The 16,369-nt window shown below is 39.5% G+C and overlaps 1 protein-coding gene and 1 long non-coding RNA gene across 15 annotated transcripts in view; one reads left to right on the top strand and one right to left on the bottom strand.

Moving 5' to 3' along the window:
• The window catches only part of SCHIP1 (schwannomin interacting protein 1), a 716,991-nt gene that overhangs the window by 11,080 nt on the left and 689,542 nt on the right, over positions 1-16,369 (bottom strand). The gene's annotated exons all lie outside the window — the stretch shown is intronic.
• Positions 2,989-14,464, top strand: LOC140622221 (uncharacterized). Of its 2 annotated transcripts, XR_012021970.1 has the most exons (3): positions 3,010-3,235; positions 5,099-5,233; positions 8,504-14,464. It is a non-coding gene; the product is annotated as an uncharacterized lncRNA (long non-coding RNA). The 2 variants fall into 2 exon arrangements; XR_012021969.1 differs by lacking the exon at positions 8,504-14,464 and having other exon boundaries at positions 2,989-3,235; positions 5,099-5,323.

Here is a 16,369-nt window from a genome sequence, read left to right as displayed (position 1 = left end):
GTGAAAGGGGTGAATAATTCCATGTTTTGTAAAGAAGGATGAAAATAGTTCAGAGCTGGGCACAGGGGAGGTGCTCTGTACATATTCATATTCTTCTTTTCTCTATTTTTCTGAAGGCCCAGACAAAGGAATATAGAATTTAAATGGACCTCTAAAGTCACTTAATTGGGGCACCTGGGTGGCTCAGTGGTTGAACATCTGCCTTTGGCTCAGGTCATAATCCCAGGGTCTTGGGATCGAGTCCTGCATCAGGTTTCCTATGGGAAGCCAGCTTATCCCTTTGCCTATGTCTTTGCCTCTCTGTCTCTCATGAATAAATAAATAAAATCTTTAAAAAAAAAATAATGTCACTTAATTGAATACCTCGCCTGGCTTTGAATACCTAAGAGAGTGTCCTCAACTGTCTAACTATTAGGCAGCTTGGACTTCTGCTGAGCTGGACTTTATCTCCTTCTAATTTTCTTCCATTGGAATTTTTTTTTTTTCCGGGAGAAATCTAATATATTCAGGTTACCTTTTGATCCCACATAAATTAAGTTTTAAAATTAATTATCTGTAGTTTGTCACCCCCCCCTCCAATCAACTCATTTTTAATCTAAAACTCAAGATATATGGATTGGAAAATAGTGGGAAGTAAAACTGAAAATTAAAAAAAAACACACATTGAAAGCATATTTTAAAATTAAGGAGACATTTTAAATTAAACCTAATTTGAATCTAGGAGTATGCAGCATTTTCTATTTACTGAACTGCTAAAGTCTTGAAGTGTCTGGCCACTGGACACACAGATTATACATATAAAAAACCCCCCACGATGGGATCCCTGGGTGGCGCAGCGGTTTGGCGCCTACCTTTGGCCCAGGGCGCGATCCTGGAGACCCGGGATCGAATCCCACATCGGGCTCCCGGTGCATGGAGCCTGCTTCTCCCTCTGCCTGTGTCTCTGCCTCTCTCTCTCTCTCTCTCTCTCTGTGACTATCATAAATAAATAAATTTAAAAAAATAAAATAAAAAAACAAAAACAAAAACAAAAAACCCCACGATACCATTACAAAATAAGGTTTAAAACACCTAGGGATATATATTTTCATTCTGAAGAAAGTCTGATTATAAATTCTGTTGTTCTGCCTCCAACTGGCCTTTGTACGAAGGGTCAACTTGGATCACAATCAACCAAACCATACAGCATTTCCAACTCAGGAAAGGCAAAGGAAAAAAAAAAAAAAAAAAAGGGAAAGATTGAGTAGTCCGAATGAAATGAAAAAACACCTCAGGTAGAAATTCAGAAAATCGCCTTAGTAGCACATTATCACCGTGGGAAACTGAACAGAGCTTCTTACGGGGTGAGACTTATAATTCCTTATAGCGGTAATCACCAAGAATGTTACTCTCAGGAAAAGGAAATTATATGACATAACAACTAATGGTTCAGAGGGGATTTTAGTAAAGACATCTTAAAATGGACTCAGGTTTCAAGAAGGATTTGTTTGCCTTTAGCCTTTAAGCAGGTTTTAAGATGAAGACGGCTTTGGGGAAATGCAAGCACAGATCTCAAGCAGCAGCCTGGCTGGGGGGTGCGTGGGGCCACCTGGTGTTCTCGAAGGCTCTGTGTCACAGGGTCAAGAAATGCTAACCCCTGTGCTGGGCCCCTTCCCACCCTGGGGACGCATGGCCGCCCGGAGGCCCTGGCCTCTGTCCCTCGCCCTGCAGTGCACCGGGCCTCACTTATAACCGGGCTCCATGGTCTTGCAAAATCCAAGCTGCCAGGGTTCGAATTTGCCTGGATCTCTCAAGCATAGTCAGAGGTGAAAACAAAACACGATCCTCATCTTTTAATTAGCAATATCATCTTAAGGTGTCCAATTCAAGGCTTCTTGATGTTTCGAGTGGCCCGTAGCAGAGCGCTGCATGCCAAGGGCCGCCTGACGTCTGCCTTGCCTGTCGGTATTAGAGCTGAGGCGTCTGTGTCCTGGTTATTCTGGAAACCTCTTCTCCTCATGTATCACGAGGCAGTGAAAAACCACACTGCAGCCCAGAGTGACTGACGGGGAGCCCCGGGACCTGAAAAGAGGGTGTTCTGGAGGAAGAATGCTCAGAAATAGTAGGACACACAGACTAAGTCTTCTGGGCCTCTCAGTGTTGAGTGGAACGGCTTTCTTAGTGGCAGGGCCTACTGGCCAGTGGCACGAAGGCGTTTAGTCAAGAGGACATTCAGCACCAATGTCTGCTTGGCATTTAGGGCGAGAAAGACCGTCACTTGGAAAATGCTTGTGCTGACTTCCAACTAGCATTACTGGGAATATTATTAAAATATGCACAACACTGAGAGGATGGCAGGGGTGAAAGATTTTTAACTACTAAGAGGATGATATCTCAAAAACCTAGTGAGTCAAATCATGATATAACCTAGCCTAAAGATAATACTTTTTTCAAAACACAAGGACAAGACCAGTTTATTCCCTGAGAGAAATAATATGACTCAAGATCCTAAAGTTCGCTGTGACTTCTAGGTAGAGTGGTAATCACTGTGAATCTGGCCTTTGCCCTTGGCCTTGGTTTGAGGTGATGGGACTGGGCTGTCCTGAGGCTATTTCTGAACCCCAGAACTACTTGATGTTTTCTGATTTTAGAAATAGCAATCTCCCAGGACCAGCTTAGACCACCAGTGTCTACACAGAAATATTTAAGATTCTTTTTTTTTTTTACCCCCTATGCCACCCCTTCATTAACTTCAGCCTTCATTAACTTCAGCTTCACTTGAGCTGTCTGTTGCACTGAATTCGAGTTTAAAATGATGTTTGCTTGTGTTCCCTTGTTTGCTTGTACAACCACTTGTGGATAACAGGCAACATAATATGGACTCAGAGAGGTCAAATGCGTTCCCAGACCTGTACCAGCCTGATTTATAAAAATGGTCCCAATCCTTCCCTCCCTGCACCTGCCTGCCCTCTCTCTACTGTGACTTTGCAGCTTCTTCCTCCCCCTGGGCTGGCCTCCTGACCTGTCTTGCCAACAGGATGCACAGGAAATGCCAGTGTTCTAATGCCAACCGCTCCCCACCCCTCAGGAAACCCTGCCACTGCCCTCAGAAAAAGTCCAGGCTTGCCTGCTGGCAGATGAGTGACTTCATGGCACAGAGTCCAATCAGCATTGTCCCACTGAAGCCCCAGATACAAAGAGCGCTCAGCCAAGGACAGTAGAGTGACCTCACCAAGCCGCAGCTGACCGCAGACATGTGAGTAAGCCCATCCAAGCCCAGCTCTCTCTCACCAGTAGAACTGTTCGGCCCACCTATAGGCTCCTAAGCAGAAATCAATTTTTATTACTGTATGCCACTGATAGGGGTGTTTTTTGGATTATACATCATCATTGTGGCAATGGATACCTGGTACAAGGTCACAAAGAAGAGACTACAGGCTGAATGTCTGGTTTTTGAATCCAGTGCCCTTTGCCCCCATACTATATTTAACCTCAGCTTTGGATTTATTAGATCTTGCCGGTGTGTCTGGTAATATAATCTTCGTGGGCTTATACCTCTGCCAGTTGCTTATAATTCTAAGGCGATTGTTTGGTTTTCCTCAAGAAGCAGAGTGAAAAGGAACTACCCATATGCTTATGGATTTCAAACATGCCTTGCTTGTTTTCTATCCACAACCAGAGTGGCTATGAGCGCCACTGACCCTGCTCTATCATTTGTTGCCCAATATCCCCAACTAGTTTGTGACTGGGCCATTAAAATATGTTACTTACATGTATCTTAATGGGTCTTTGATGCATTATTCAAAGACTTTATACATAATAAATAATATTTTATTTTAAAAATATTTTTATAATATATCTTTGTCTCATGACACTTTCAAAGGAGAAGGAATATAAAATGTGGGTTGTAATTACCCAAGGGTAGTTGTAAACACATTTCATTTTTCTAAGGATTTATCATGAAAAAACAATGTGGGAACAACTGAAGTTTTGGTAAGCTCCAGATGTCCCGAATGTGTAACAGGGGTCTCTACAGAGTGTGCTGAGGTGGGTTAAAATGAGGTGCTGCTACTCCTTAACAAAAGACTTTTTCCAAATACTATTCTAAAATGCTATTTCTTATTTTACTTTAGTAGGATTGTGTTAATTTCTTTTGCTAGCAGCGTGCGATGCAAGGGACGATCATTTATTGGACTTTTAGAAAAGACTGGTATTTAGATAACAGGTGTGAATATTGCTGGTCCAGCATATATCATCACACACAAAAAGTACTAGAAATGATTTTTATATTAGAGAAGGGATATTTAACTGTTTGCTCATTTATTCATTCGAGGATCAGGTAATACCATCTAGATAAACTCCATGGCCCCAGTAGGCTACTGCCGAGTAGCTGCTGTCCATTTTAGCCAGGGTGTACTGTTTCTAGTTTGCTACAGTCCCCACTACTCCCTATTGCCTTTTATCTGGGCTTCTTCACTCATTATGTTTCTTGCTGGCCCTTGACAGCATTTGTAGTCCATGATCCCTTTATTAAGGGGATGCACAGTTAATAGTTGAACTAGGAACAGAAATCAGGCCTTTTAACAGGTACTGAGTCTTCCAACAGGTACCCAGAGCTTGGATCATTAAATCATAATGTGCAAGCAGAAATGTGGAATATAGAGAGCATCAGAAGAGAACTCGAAACACTTTGTAGATCTTATATATAAGAATAATTTTACTACCTGGACATCCATTAGTAAATAAGGTATTAACCAAGAAGGGTGACTGAGCAGGGAACTGCAGAAGAAAGGAAGTGTTGGGAAACTAGAGGTAGGAGAAATAAAGGCAAGAGAGATGGGAAAGCCCATCCGCCAGCAGGCATGTGCCCAGAGAAGTTAACGGTAGTTTCAAACTATATACCAAAGAGAGCACTGGGGAAAAGAGAGGGCTTCATGTCTCTTTATGTGCCACCCTGATCCCACATCTTATAGGCTCGGGCATTTGGCTTTCTCTGCAAAAGCTGAGGAAGGCAGCTCTAAAGGTGGCTGGAGTAGTGTGAATGGCCCTCTAGGTTTTTTTTTTTTTTTTTTTCATCCTAATCCTGTACATAATCTCTTTTTCTGCTTCCTTTTATAAGGCTAGTTCTGGACCTTCCATCTGTACATGTTCACATGATGGCTGGTAGGCATCCAACACCACATGGCCACAGAATCTTCTCTTCACCTGAAAAGCTGATAGAAAAGGGGAACTAGCATTCACCAGCTTTTCTTTGGTAAAGCATCACAGCCCCTGTATCCTAACCTGACTCTCTCAAGAGCTATAAATACTTGCAGGCCCCAGACAGCTGTTAGTTCTAATTTCATATCAGTGTCCAGTTTCTTCACTAATGACCACTTACATGTAATTAAATTTGGAATTACAGGATCTTAATGTCGAAAAAATGCATTTCACCCGAAATATTTTCTACCATGAATTGAAGACCAGAATGAGGCTTCTTCTGATACTAGAATAATGATAGAATAGAAACAGTCATCTCTCTTAGATGCCAAATGTGGTCTACTTTTATCTTAAAATCAAATGATTTCCCAGTAATTTGTATTCTAAAATAATCATTTTTTTTTTTTTTCTGAGTGGGAGAGAGTGGGGGGAAGAGCGGAGGGAGAGACAGAATCTTAAGCAGGTTCTCTGCCCAGCATGGAGCCCAATGCAAGCTTGATCTCACGACACTGAGATCATGACCTGAGTCAAAACTAAGAGTCAGAGATCCCTGAGTGGCGCAGCGGTTTAGCGCCTGCCTTTGGCCCAGTGCGCGATCCTGGTAGGCCTGGGATCGAATCCCACGTCGGGCTCCCGGTGTATGGAGCCTGCTTCTCCCTCTGCCTATGTCTCCGCCTCTCTCTCTGTCTCTCTCTGTGACTATCATAAAAAAAAAAACAAAAAACAAAACTAAGAGTCACATGCTTCACAGACTGAGCCACCCACGTGCCTCAAGAGTTACTACCATTTTGGATCATCTATTTTGTATTAAGGCACTTCATATATATTACCTCTACTCTTCAGATATGCTAAAGTAGGTATGATGACCCTCATTTTGTATATGAGAAAACTAGTACTCAGAGGTTAAATTGCATAGGTCACAAAACTGGTATTTTACTCTTGAACAGTCTGTTTTGAGAGGCCAGGGCACTTTAAGAAGCATAAATTCATGAATGGAAGAAAAGATGAAAAAAAGAAAACAAAACCAAAACAAAATATTGGAAATAATTCCAATGTCTAATAATAAGAGATTGAATATATTCGGTGAACTACAGAATGGTCATTATACAGCTAGTAAAAATACACATGATAGAAGAACAGTTATGAACATGGGTAAATGTTCCCGATATATTAAGTGAAGAAAAATCAGGCTATAAAACAGTAGGTACAGTATAATTCCAATTTTGTAAACAAAAATGTGAAGATATATTATGCATAGAAAAAAATGGTAGGAAATATACCCAGATATTTTTTGGTGGAAGAAATTCAGTTGGGTTTGAATTTTTTCTCTTTTGAGCTCCTCTAAGTTGTCATGTGTGGGCATTTAGCAGGAATTAAAAAGGGAAAAGGAGAGAAAATGGGTGAGTTGATTAGCGCTTGTGTGTTGGAGAAAAGGTGAGTAGGATGAACTGTTTGACAGCTGGAAGAGGATGTGTGTCTGACTCAGATGGTGGCTATGCAGGGAGCATGACTCACACATGAGTCAAGCTGGCCTTTTGGTTTTGGCAGGGGGCTGGGGGCGGGAGATACTCTTGGAGGGCAGCAAGGAACGGTTCCCTACAAGTGAATGTTTCTGGAGATGGACTCTTTTATTCAACTGTTGACAACCCTTCCAGGCCCAGTCTCAATCCCATTCTCCCTCTTGGATCTACAGTAGATTATAGACTATAGTAACAGATATACATTTAAGTGTCTGTGTTTTTAAAGCCAGCCTGTTTATTTACTCCTCTCAGCCCAGACAGAATTTAAACTTCTATTTGTCTGATCTGCTGATGAATTTCAGCTGCTGGAGAAGGAGAATTGCTTGTTGCTTCCAGATGGATGATAATGTCCATGTGTCTGGGGTGAAGATATGGCAGCTGGAGAGTCAGTGCTTGTCCATGTGTTTGAGGGGTATGACTGGATTTGGTGACAATCTCAAGTGCAAATTCTTTTAGTCTCTTGTGCACAGAATCACTGCTTTCACCACTTTTTAGATTCATGTTTAGAAAAATCTGGGTGACCATTTAGGCTTGGTTGTAGAGTAAGTTTTATCCCAAAGACATTCTTTTTCATGACTTAATTTGGGGTCATCTGAATTATATGTGGTCATTCAAAAGAATGCAGATCTACTGAATTTCATTGATTCTATGAAACGTAATTGTTCATATTTTACCATCTTTAAAGTCATGTGTCTCACAATCTCGGCCACCCCAGTGGCTGGTGGCATGATGGTTTAACTGACCTGTCACCCTCTTGGCCAACAAACCAGTGAAGGACCACTCATGAAGAGGTGGGATCTGATAGTTCAGGTACTCATGCCTTCTGAAAGAACGAAAAAGCTCCAGCATAAAACCTGCAGAACAACGGCCAATGGCCTGGAAGGTGATGCATGGCATCTCCTGATAGCACAGAGGGTGACACGGTGGGGAAAAGCAAAGACTGACAACTCAGAGGGAAAGTGATTAAATGAAGAGTTGGGATTCTGAGCGTGAAGAGAGTGTAGGGCTATCTTAACCAATGTATTTTGCTTTTCCTCCTTCTTATTTTTATATGTACAAGATCACAGGTGATAAAAGTGCATGTCAAAATAAGTCTTTCAATAACTAAAGATTTATTTCAACAACTAAAATAAAAATTCTAAGTGTCAAGGAGGCATGTGTCACCTTTCAAATTGGCAGTGGTTTTTCAAAACATCTTCCACGGGTTTTAAATGCAGATGATAATAAGGAGGAGAACAATGTGAGGGGCACAGAAATTTTACAAGATTGAACAAAAGGACTGTGTTAAACCTCCAGATGACACAGCTCACTTGCAGTCAGTAGGAGTGTTTTCTGGTAGCAGCAAATGCTTTTGTAAACTCTCAAAGGAGCCCGGTCTTCATTTGAGTTGCATGAGTCCAGACACATGTGGGGGAACACTGTCCAAAGGGAGTGCAAACTGCAGTAATAAAGTCATGATAACTTGTCAGAGATGATGCGCCAATGAAAAATCATTCCTAGAAGTTCTTTTAATTAAACATTTAGCTGTCCACTGGAGCCATTTTTAAATATAAAATGCAGCCCTGTGGCCTTTTCTCCCTGCCTCCCACCCTTCTGCAATAGCTCTGACAATTGAATTCTCATTGGTGATAATAAAAAAATTCATAAGACAGGGTACAGCTGGTTATGCCTCTAGCAAGATGTCAAATTTCACTTGTGCAAAATTAATTGCACCTAATTAAACTGGGGTCATTGGCATTATTGTAAAGTGAGGCTATTTATTAGACAAAGAAAATTTCACAAATACCATTTTGCTTTTATTTTAGGTTTGTGAAAGAGAAGAACTGCTTACATAATTAAATTTGTTTTGCCATTTTTAATCTTATTACTCCAAAAGATCCACTTCAAATCCTGCTTTACACCTAAAATTGTGTGATATTTTAGAATAGCAGAGGTAATCCTTGGAGGAAGACATAAAAAAATGATAGGTTTTCTGTAGATTAACTAATCATTTTCCAAACAGTATAGAAAATAATTTGTAAACTACCACTTATAAGGACATGCATCTTGGAATCACTTACATGAAGCGTTTCCTAAGCAAATTATTGGTACACGTGTATGAGATTAATATGAAGTTTAAAAGATATGTTGCATGTTATAAATAGGCTGCTACAGTATGCACCTATTACTTCAAGAAAGACGCCACTGAAAGCAAATTTCATTGTATTGAAATGGGACCACCTCTTTTCTGACCCATGCTGGGTGTATAGGACTACGCTGCTTCCTTCTCCAGGAAATGATGCAAAAATTATTACTGTTAGAGACAAAAGGATGATTTTTTTTCCTGGAAAAATGATACTTGTTCAACTTGGGATTCTGTGTCAGATTATATATACAGATTCTCAGTTCCCCAGAGGCAAAGCTCCTGTGGATCCAATTTCTTTAAAGCCTCTCTAGATCACTGCTATCTGTCCAGTTGATACAACTCCCTGGGCCAGGTGCCTCCCCAGCCAGCATCCTCAGCCCAAACACAAAAGAAGGTGGCAGGTATCTATTGTTAGGTCTCATCTCAGCCATTCACCAAGAAACCTACAAGAATAAGAAAGGAATGAGTTCTGACTTGGGGAGGTTGGAATGGTTCAGATGAGTAAACAGTAATCATTATTCAAACCAGCTGCTCAAAAGTTCTCTGGGGAATTTCTCTTTTTCGTAATATTTGCAATGCTTAGAGAGAAGGGTATAGCCTATTCTAGGTTACAGCTTCCCACTGTATACTTTATGAAAAAGACTGTATATATATTTATGTATGTAAATAAAAATCTATCTTAGGGTAAAGCAAGAAGAGAGGGAGGAGTCAGGTTTATTTTGTGGTTAGTCTGAGGAAAGAATGGAGAAGCCCGCATTGTTTTCTCCACAATGGCAGATCACGTTGTAATGTCTGAGAAATGAAAGGTTTCTCGGTGTCTATTACTAATGACCGTGCTCGGTCTCATGGTCTCATGGCAGCAAAGCCAGTTTCCATTCCTTTAATAACGCTGAGCTGAATAAACTCCAAATCCGAAATATAAGGGTGATTGAAGATTACTTTGGTCAATGAAAAAATATTTTATAGGAAAGTTATTATACTAGTAAAGAGAAAAGGAATTTTTCTTCAAGAACATGACTACACTGAATATTTCTTAGAAACCTATTTCAAAAGTAGAGTAGGTAATTCACTTTTTTCATTTCCTATTAAGCTTTTTTAAAGCTTTTGCTGAAACATTTCTAAATGGGGGAAAAATAACAAAGGTCATACAGTCTCAGTTAAAAAAGGTGATTATGTGTGGATTAGCACATTTTGAAGAAAAAATGGTGCTTCCTATATTTGCTGCATTTTAGTATAAGTCAAATTTAATTAGCTGAGTTATGAAGCAGTATCAAAAATTATTTTGCTGCAGTATTAGGCGTGAAATGTCTTTATGGGATTATTGTAAGCCTCGTTTACATTTATCAGCTTGTCATTCTTTTAAAAAGTGCTTTGGAAGACAGCACCAATTAAAAAATTCAGTGGGGCTGAAACCCAAAGAGCAATGTGGAGCAATTACACAGGAGGAGCTCATGCATATCTTCCAGAAGACCCTCATGTTACTTCAAAATTTCTCACACAATGTGTATGAAGTTGATTTTTACAGGTAAATACCTGTTCTTTAAAATACATAAGTAGAACTCCGTGATTTTGCCAAAGGTTCCACTTAACTTGGGGAGGTCTTGTCTTAAAAGTAAGCTCAGCACTTCAGAATCCATTGGTTGGCCAATTATTTTAAGTCCTCAACCTCATTTAAGATTGAGCACTTAGCTCTTCGCAGTCATACAGTCAAAAAGGATTTACCTGGTTCTGATTATTTAATAAGTCAGCATGTGGACTCAGGTGCATTTGGGAGCACCATATTAAAGGACTTCCAAGTTCTAACATCCTTCAAGTCGTTTTGTAAGTAAAAGGTGAGGTATTTCTAGCTCAATGAAGAATTTCAAGGATTGTAATACATCAGAAAAAAAATTAATTCTAATAGGAATGGCCAATGTGTGTTATGCAATTGCAACTGAACGTTTCCTGAGGCTTTTCTCTTCCATTACTATTGACAAGGGGAAATGAGTCTTTGCAGACTTTAAATTTACAGGGATAAAGTGATATTTCTTACAAACATTAAGGCTCATCATTAGCCATCATCCTAAAGGGTATCCAAAAAGTCATCGTGTTCTCACAGAGGATGATCTCATCCCAGAATGTGGAGATGAAAACATCTGAAAAAACAGGATATAAATAATCTTCCTTATGGCGAGTCACCAAGCATAGCTTGTTATGAACTACTGTGAAATACATATGTGTTTAGATAGCTGTGTCACCACTGGGGGTAGATGACTCGGTGATTTTCAAATTTTGTTCAGCCTGAAGAGTTTCAGGTGCGCTCTGGGGGCATGTAGGGAGTGATGCAAAGAGGTGCTAATATGGGGACCTGGGAAGGTGCACTGCAGGGAAATGACAGGGAGGCATCTTCTGGACAGGGGTACCCCAGACCCTCTTCAGCCTTCCTGAAGCACAGGAAGACAGCTTGGTTTTACACATAGGGTTTCTGCAGAGGATTTTATTTGAGAAGATACTTCTGCTATTAGAAATAATGAAAACCACCCCCTGGGAAGCCATCTGGCCCAAACCTTCATGAAACTTCTAGTTCAACATGGCATTTGGAACACAGGTATCTGTTGACATTCTCTTCTAAAATCCTGTGAAATAATATTAGAGGAAGAAAAAAAAGTATAACTCTCCATGGACAAAGAAAAAGGTATAATTTCTCCAAGGACAAAGAAAGTGGAATCAGAGACAACAGCACACAAGAGAGCGTGAAAAAATGTTGGAAGATAAAATGCAGATGGGTGAGGGGTGTTTGACCTAACATTTCAATTTACTGGGTGCTTGCAGGGTGGCTGGTTGGGGAAGAGCAGGCATTTGCACTATTGAGTCTAGGCATGCTCAGCTACACGGGAAGGCTGGGGAGTGGGCTAGCACTGCACACAGAGGAAGCTTGATTGAACAACTGAAAGGACTATGCAGACCCTCTATTTGCCTCGTCCACCTGTTGGCGTGGCATAATGAGGACATTTACTATCTTGAGAGGTTGAACCAGAGGAGCTCTGAAATGGGGCACTCTCAGACATAGCTGAAGTATCAAATGAAAGGCCTTTATTAACATCAAAGGAATTAAATAACATTCTCCATGCTGAACCTTCAACCATTCTCCTGCCAGAGACTTAAAATACTGCCAGCCAGGCTTAAAACTCCTCAGGATGTGGTTGGAAAGTTCTCTGTGGCAACTTATAGCCTAAAAGAAAAGAGCTTTATGTATTTTTATTTGGAGGCACCCTAATGAAATAGTTGCATTTTTATTTGCCCATTCTAAGGGGAAGTTCACCATTCCTTAATTCAACAAATGTCTAGTGACTATGTATTGGGCACTATTTTTGTTTTTTTGTAAAGATTTAATTTGAGAGAGAGTGCGTGTGAACAGGGGGAGGGGCAGAGGGAGAGGGAGAGAGAATCCTCAAGCAGACTCCCCGCCAAGTGTGGAGTCTGATGTGGGCTTCAATCCAGGACACAGAGATCATGACCTGAGCTAAAATCAAGAGTTGGTGGTTTAACTGACTGAGCCACCCGGGCACCCCTGTATCAGGCACTATTTAGTCAATAGTTCTGGTGGTGAATAAAACAGACAAAGACCTCCTCTCTTGGAGTCCATATTTTAGTGTTAGACAAAGAATGGATTAAAAAAAGAAAAAATATAATACAATATCAGGTAGTGATAAAATCCACAAAGAAAAACCAATCAGGGTAAGAGGAGAGAAAATGAGAGGTTTGTGTGGTGTCTACTTTTTAACTGAGTGGTCAGGAAAGGTCACCCTGGGGCAACAATATATGTCACCAAACCCCAACCACAGGGTTCACCTATAGCATTTAGTATTTTACACTTATCGTTGATGGGCAGAAATAAAAAGAAACAAAAATAAATCAGAAAAAAAATCATGGACGGTGTAGAAATCAGAAGAAAACATTTTAAACAGTTTACCTATAATTAATATAATTAATACCTGTCATAAAATGGGAGAGTGTCATTTCAAAAATTTTTGAAGACTTAAACAAAGGACAAATTCTTAGAAAAATACAACCCACCAAAACTGACCCAAGAAGAAGTAAGAAGCATGTATAATCTTAAAACCATCTAAAAACTAGAAGCAATTAAAGCCAACACACAAAGTAAATACCAGGTGCAGATGGTTATACAGGTGAGAAATAGCATATTCCTATATTATGCAGGCTTTACTTAGACATTATGGAAGAAGGAATAACAGCCACCTTATTTTTAAGCCAGCATTGCCCTGATACAAAAACAAGAAAAAAAAAAATTCTCTAAGAATACAGCAGACCCATGTCATTCATGAATATAAATATAATACTAAATAAAATATTATAAATAAAATTTAATAGTGTCTGATAATCCAACCAATTTTGCTTTATACTAAGTATGCAAGGATTATTTAATATTTTAAAACTCTTTACATATAATTTATTAATAGATTAACAGGGGTAATCATATAATGATCTTCACAGATGTAGAAAAAGCATGTGGTAGTTACAGATCTATTCATAATAAAAAATTCTTTATAAATTATGAATATAAGGGAATATGATTAACTCATAAAGAGAAACGTTAAAGAAAACCTAAAATTAACATCATCCTAGATGAGGAAACATCAGAAGTATTCATTGAATATGATAAATGAGCTATAGATTCCAACTACCATCATTTTTAAACCTCAATATATTAGGGCCCTAGCCATGCAATAAAAGAAAAAAACAGAGGCACAAGGATTGGAAAGCAATAAATGAAGCTGCTATTTTTCAGATCATAGTACTTAAGAATCCCAAAGATTCTACAAACAACTTTATTAGAAGTAACAAGGGGGCAGACAACTAGTAGGAACAATTATATTATACTATAAAAACTAAACTCCATTTCTGCTCACCAGCAGCAAAACAATGAGAATGCATTATCAAAGAGAACTTAAAATAATACCAGTTCGCCAAGTATCTAGAAACAACAAAAGATGTACAATATCTCTAAATGAGAAATTATGAAACCTATTAAGAAATATTCAGTAAGATCTAAATAAAGGGGAGAAAGGCCATGTTCATGGGTAGGGAGATACAATACTGTGAAAATGCATTCTCCCTTAAATTGATTTATAGATTCAGTGCAAAATCCCAAGAGAGTATTTTGCTGAGCTTGATTAGATGATTTAAAATTTATATGGAAGAATACAAAAGCAGTAACAGGAAGCATACTTCTGAAGCAAAAGAGGAGGGGGGCTTGCTTGTTCAGATGTTAGGACTTATTTTGAGGCTACAGTGATTAAAACTGTATGGTATTGGTGAAGGGATAGAAACACTAACCGACGAAACAGAATGCATTCCCATTAATGTATAGTATGTACAGAACTGGTCAGATCAATGAGTAAAAGAGGGATTGTCTAATAAACAGGATGAAAAAAATGGTCATGTAAATAGAAAAAGATGAAATTAGACATCTCCTCCATAACCATATCAAGAAACCAACTCCCAGTTGACTACCGGCTTTAAAAAAAATCACTTTCAACTCTTGGTAGGAAATCTAGGTTAATGTCTTTTGGACCTTGGGGTAGAAGATTTTTTTATGCAAGACACAGAAAGCATGGCCTATGAAAGTTTGATAAAAAGAAACCTGGTCAAAAAAGACACAGTGAGGCAGTGAGAAGACAGGCTACAACCTGGGAAAAGATATTTGCAATACATACAACATATGAAGGATGAGTACCATAATGAAAGAATGTTGATAAATCAATTTTCAAAAGCAGAAAGAATCTGATAGAAACTTGGACCTAAGACCCAAACAGACATTTCACAGAAAGGGAAACAATGATAGCTAATAAACACAATGAAATACCATTTAATGCCCATTTGATTAACAAAAATGAAAGACTGGCAATATAACACTTATTTATATATATTTATATGACATTTATATATTTATATATTATAATCCTATTTCCATAGGATTTCTGCAACATTGCTAGTAGCAGTGTAACTTGTTGCAGCCGCTTTGGAGAACACTTTTGGCATTATCTTCTAAACGTGAACATTCATGTATTTTCCTAGTAATTCTGTTCCCAGGTGTACACCAAAGAGAAACTCTTGCACGTGGATAGCAGAAGACATGGGCAAGGGTGTTCATAAGCAGCACTATTTACAAGAGCAAGACCTGTGAAACAACTCAATGCCTATATTCAGAAGAGTAGCTAAGTAAACGGTGATATACTCACACAGTGGAATATAATATAGCAGTCAAAACCACGGATTGGCAAAGGGAAAAATGAGGCAATTTTCATTTCAAGACAAACAATAATGTTTCTCAAGTAATCACAGTTTATGACATGGTTCAGTGTAATCAACGATCTTCATAATGTAAAGAATGAACTGTTACTGGACCCCAAATTATAAAATAATTATAGAGAATGAGGGAGTTATAATGATATGTCTATGGGAGGGCTGTAAAAGATATGAATTGCAATCTTCTATAATTGGTAGTAGTTATTTATTTACTTTTTAAATATTTTATTTACTTCGCTGAGAGAGAGAGTGAGTGCACACAGCAGGGGGTAGGAATAGAGAGAGAGGGAGAAGCAGACTCCCCACTGAGCAGGGAGCCCAACATGGGGCTCTATCCCAGGACCATGGGATCATGACCTGAACCCAAGGCAGACGCTTAACTGACTGAGCCACCCAGGCAACCCCAATATATGGTTATTTAAAGCAAAGACTAACTTAAAGATATACAGGTAAATTACCAGAAGAAACAGCCAAGGAGTTAAAAGTTACGGTTTCTGGTGAGTGGGACACGATAGAGAGAGATGGGACAGGGGACTGTAATTTTAATTTTGTGTTGTTATTATACATCTTGTAGTTATTATTATTTTCAGAGCCATATATGCATGTGAGTGTGTAACTTTTTTTAAAAAAGATTTTATTTATTCATGAAAGACAGAGAGAGAGAGAGAGAGAGAGAGAGAGAGAGAGAGAGATTGGCAGAGACACAGGCAGAGGGAGAAGCAGGCTCCATGCAGGGAGCCTGATGTGGGATTCCATCCTGGGACTCCAGGATCACGCCCTGGGCGGAAGGCAGGCGCTAAACCACTGAGCCACCCAGGGATTCCCAGCAACTTTGATTTTAAAAACAAAACCCCCCATTTGGGCCAGATGAATGTGACTCTGCTGAGCAGAGAGATGGGGTATCTAGAAGAAAACTTTTTGATGCTTTAGGGGAATATTAAAGAAAAGCAATAGAGATCTATATGGTCACATCTCCTCATTTTACAAAAACAAGGAAACTGAGGCATTGGCAAAACAAAATTGTTAAGAGTCTCAAAATTAGAAAATGACTAGGACTAATCCTCAGTCTCCAGGCCACCAGAGCTCCTCCTGCCACATCCTACGGGAGTTGGGGGGAGGGGGAGGAACAGGTGTTTTCCAGCTCTGGAATGACACGTGAGAAAAGTGAGGGAATCCTAGGAGACCAGGCTGGCACCTGGTGGAGGAGGAGAGGCTGTGACTCTTTATCTCCTGTCTC

Source organism: Canis lupus, chromosome 31 (genome assembly GCF_048164855.1).
Source record: "Canis lupus baileyi chromosome 31, mCanLup2.hap1, whole genome shotgun sequence".
Lineage (NCBI taxonomy): Eukaryota > Metazoa > Chordata > Mammalia > Carnivora > Canidae > Canis > Canis lupus.
The sequence above is the reverse complement of the archived record's forward strand: the minus strand, read 5'-3'. Positions and strand labels throughout refer to the sequence as shown.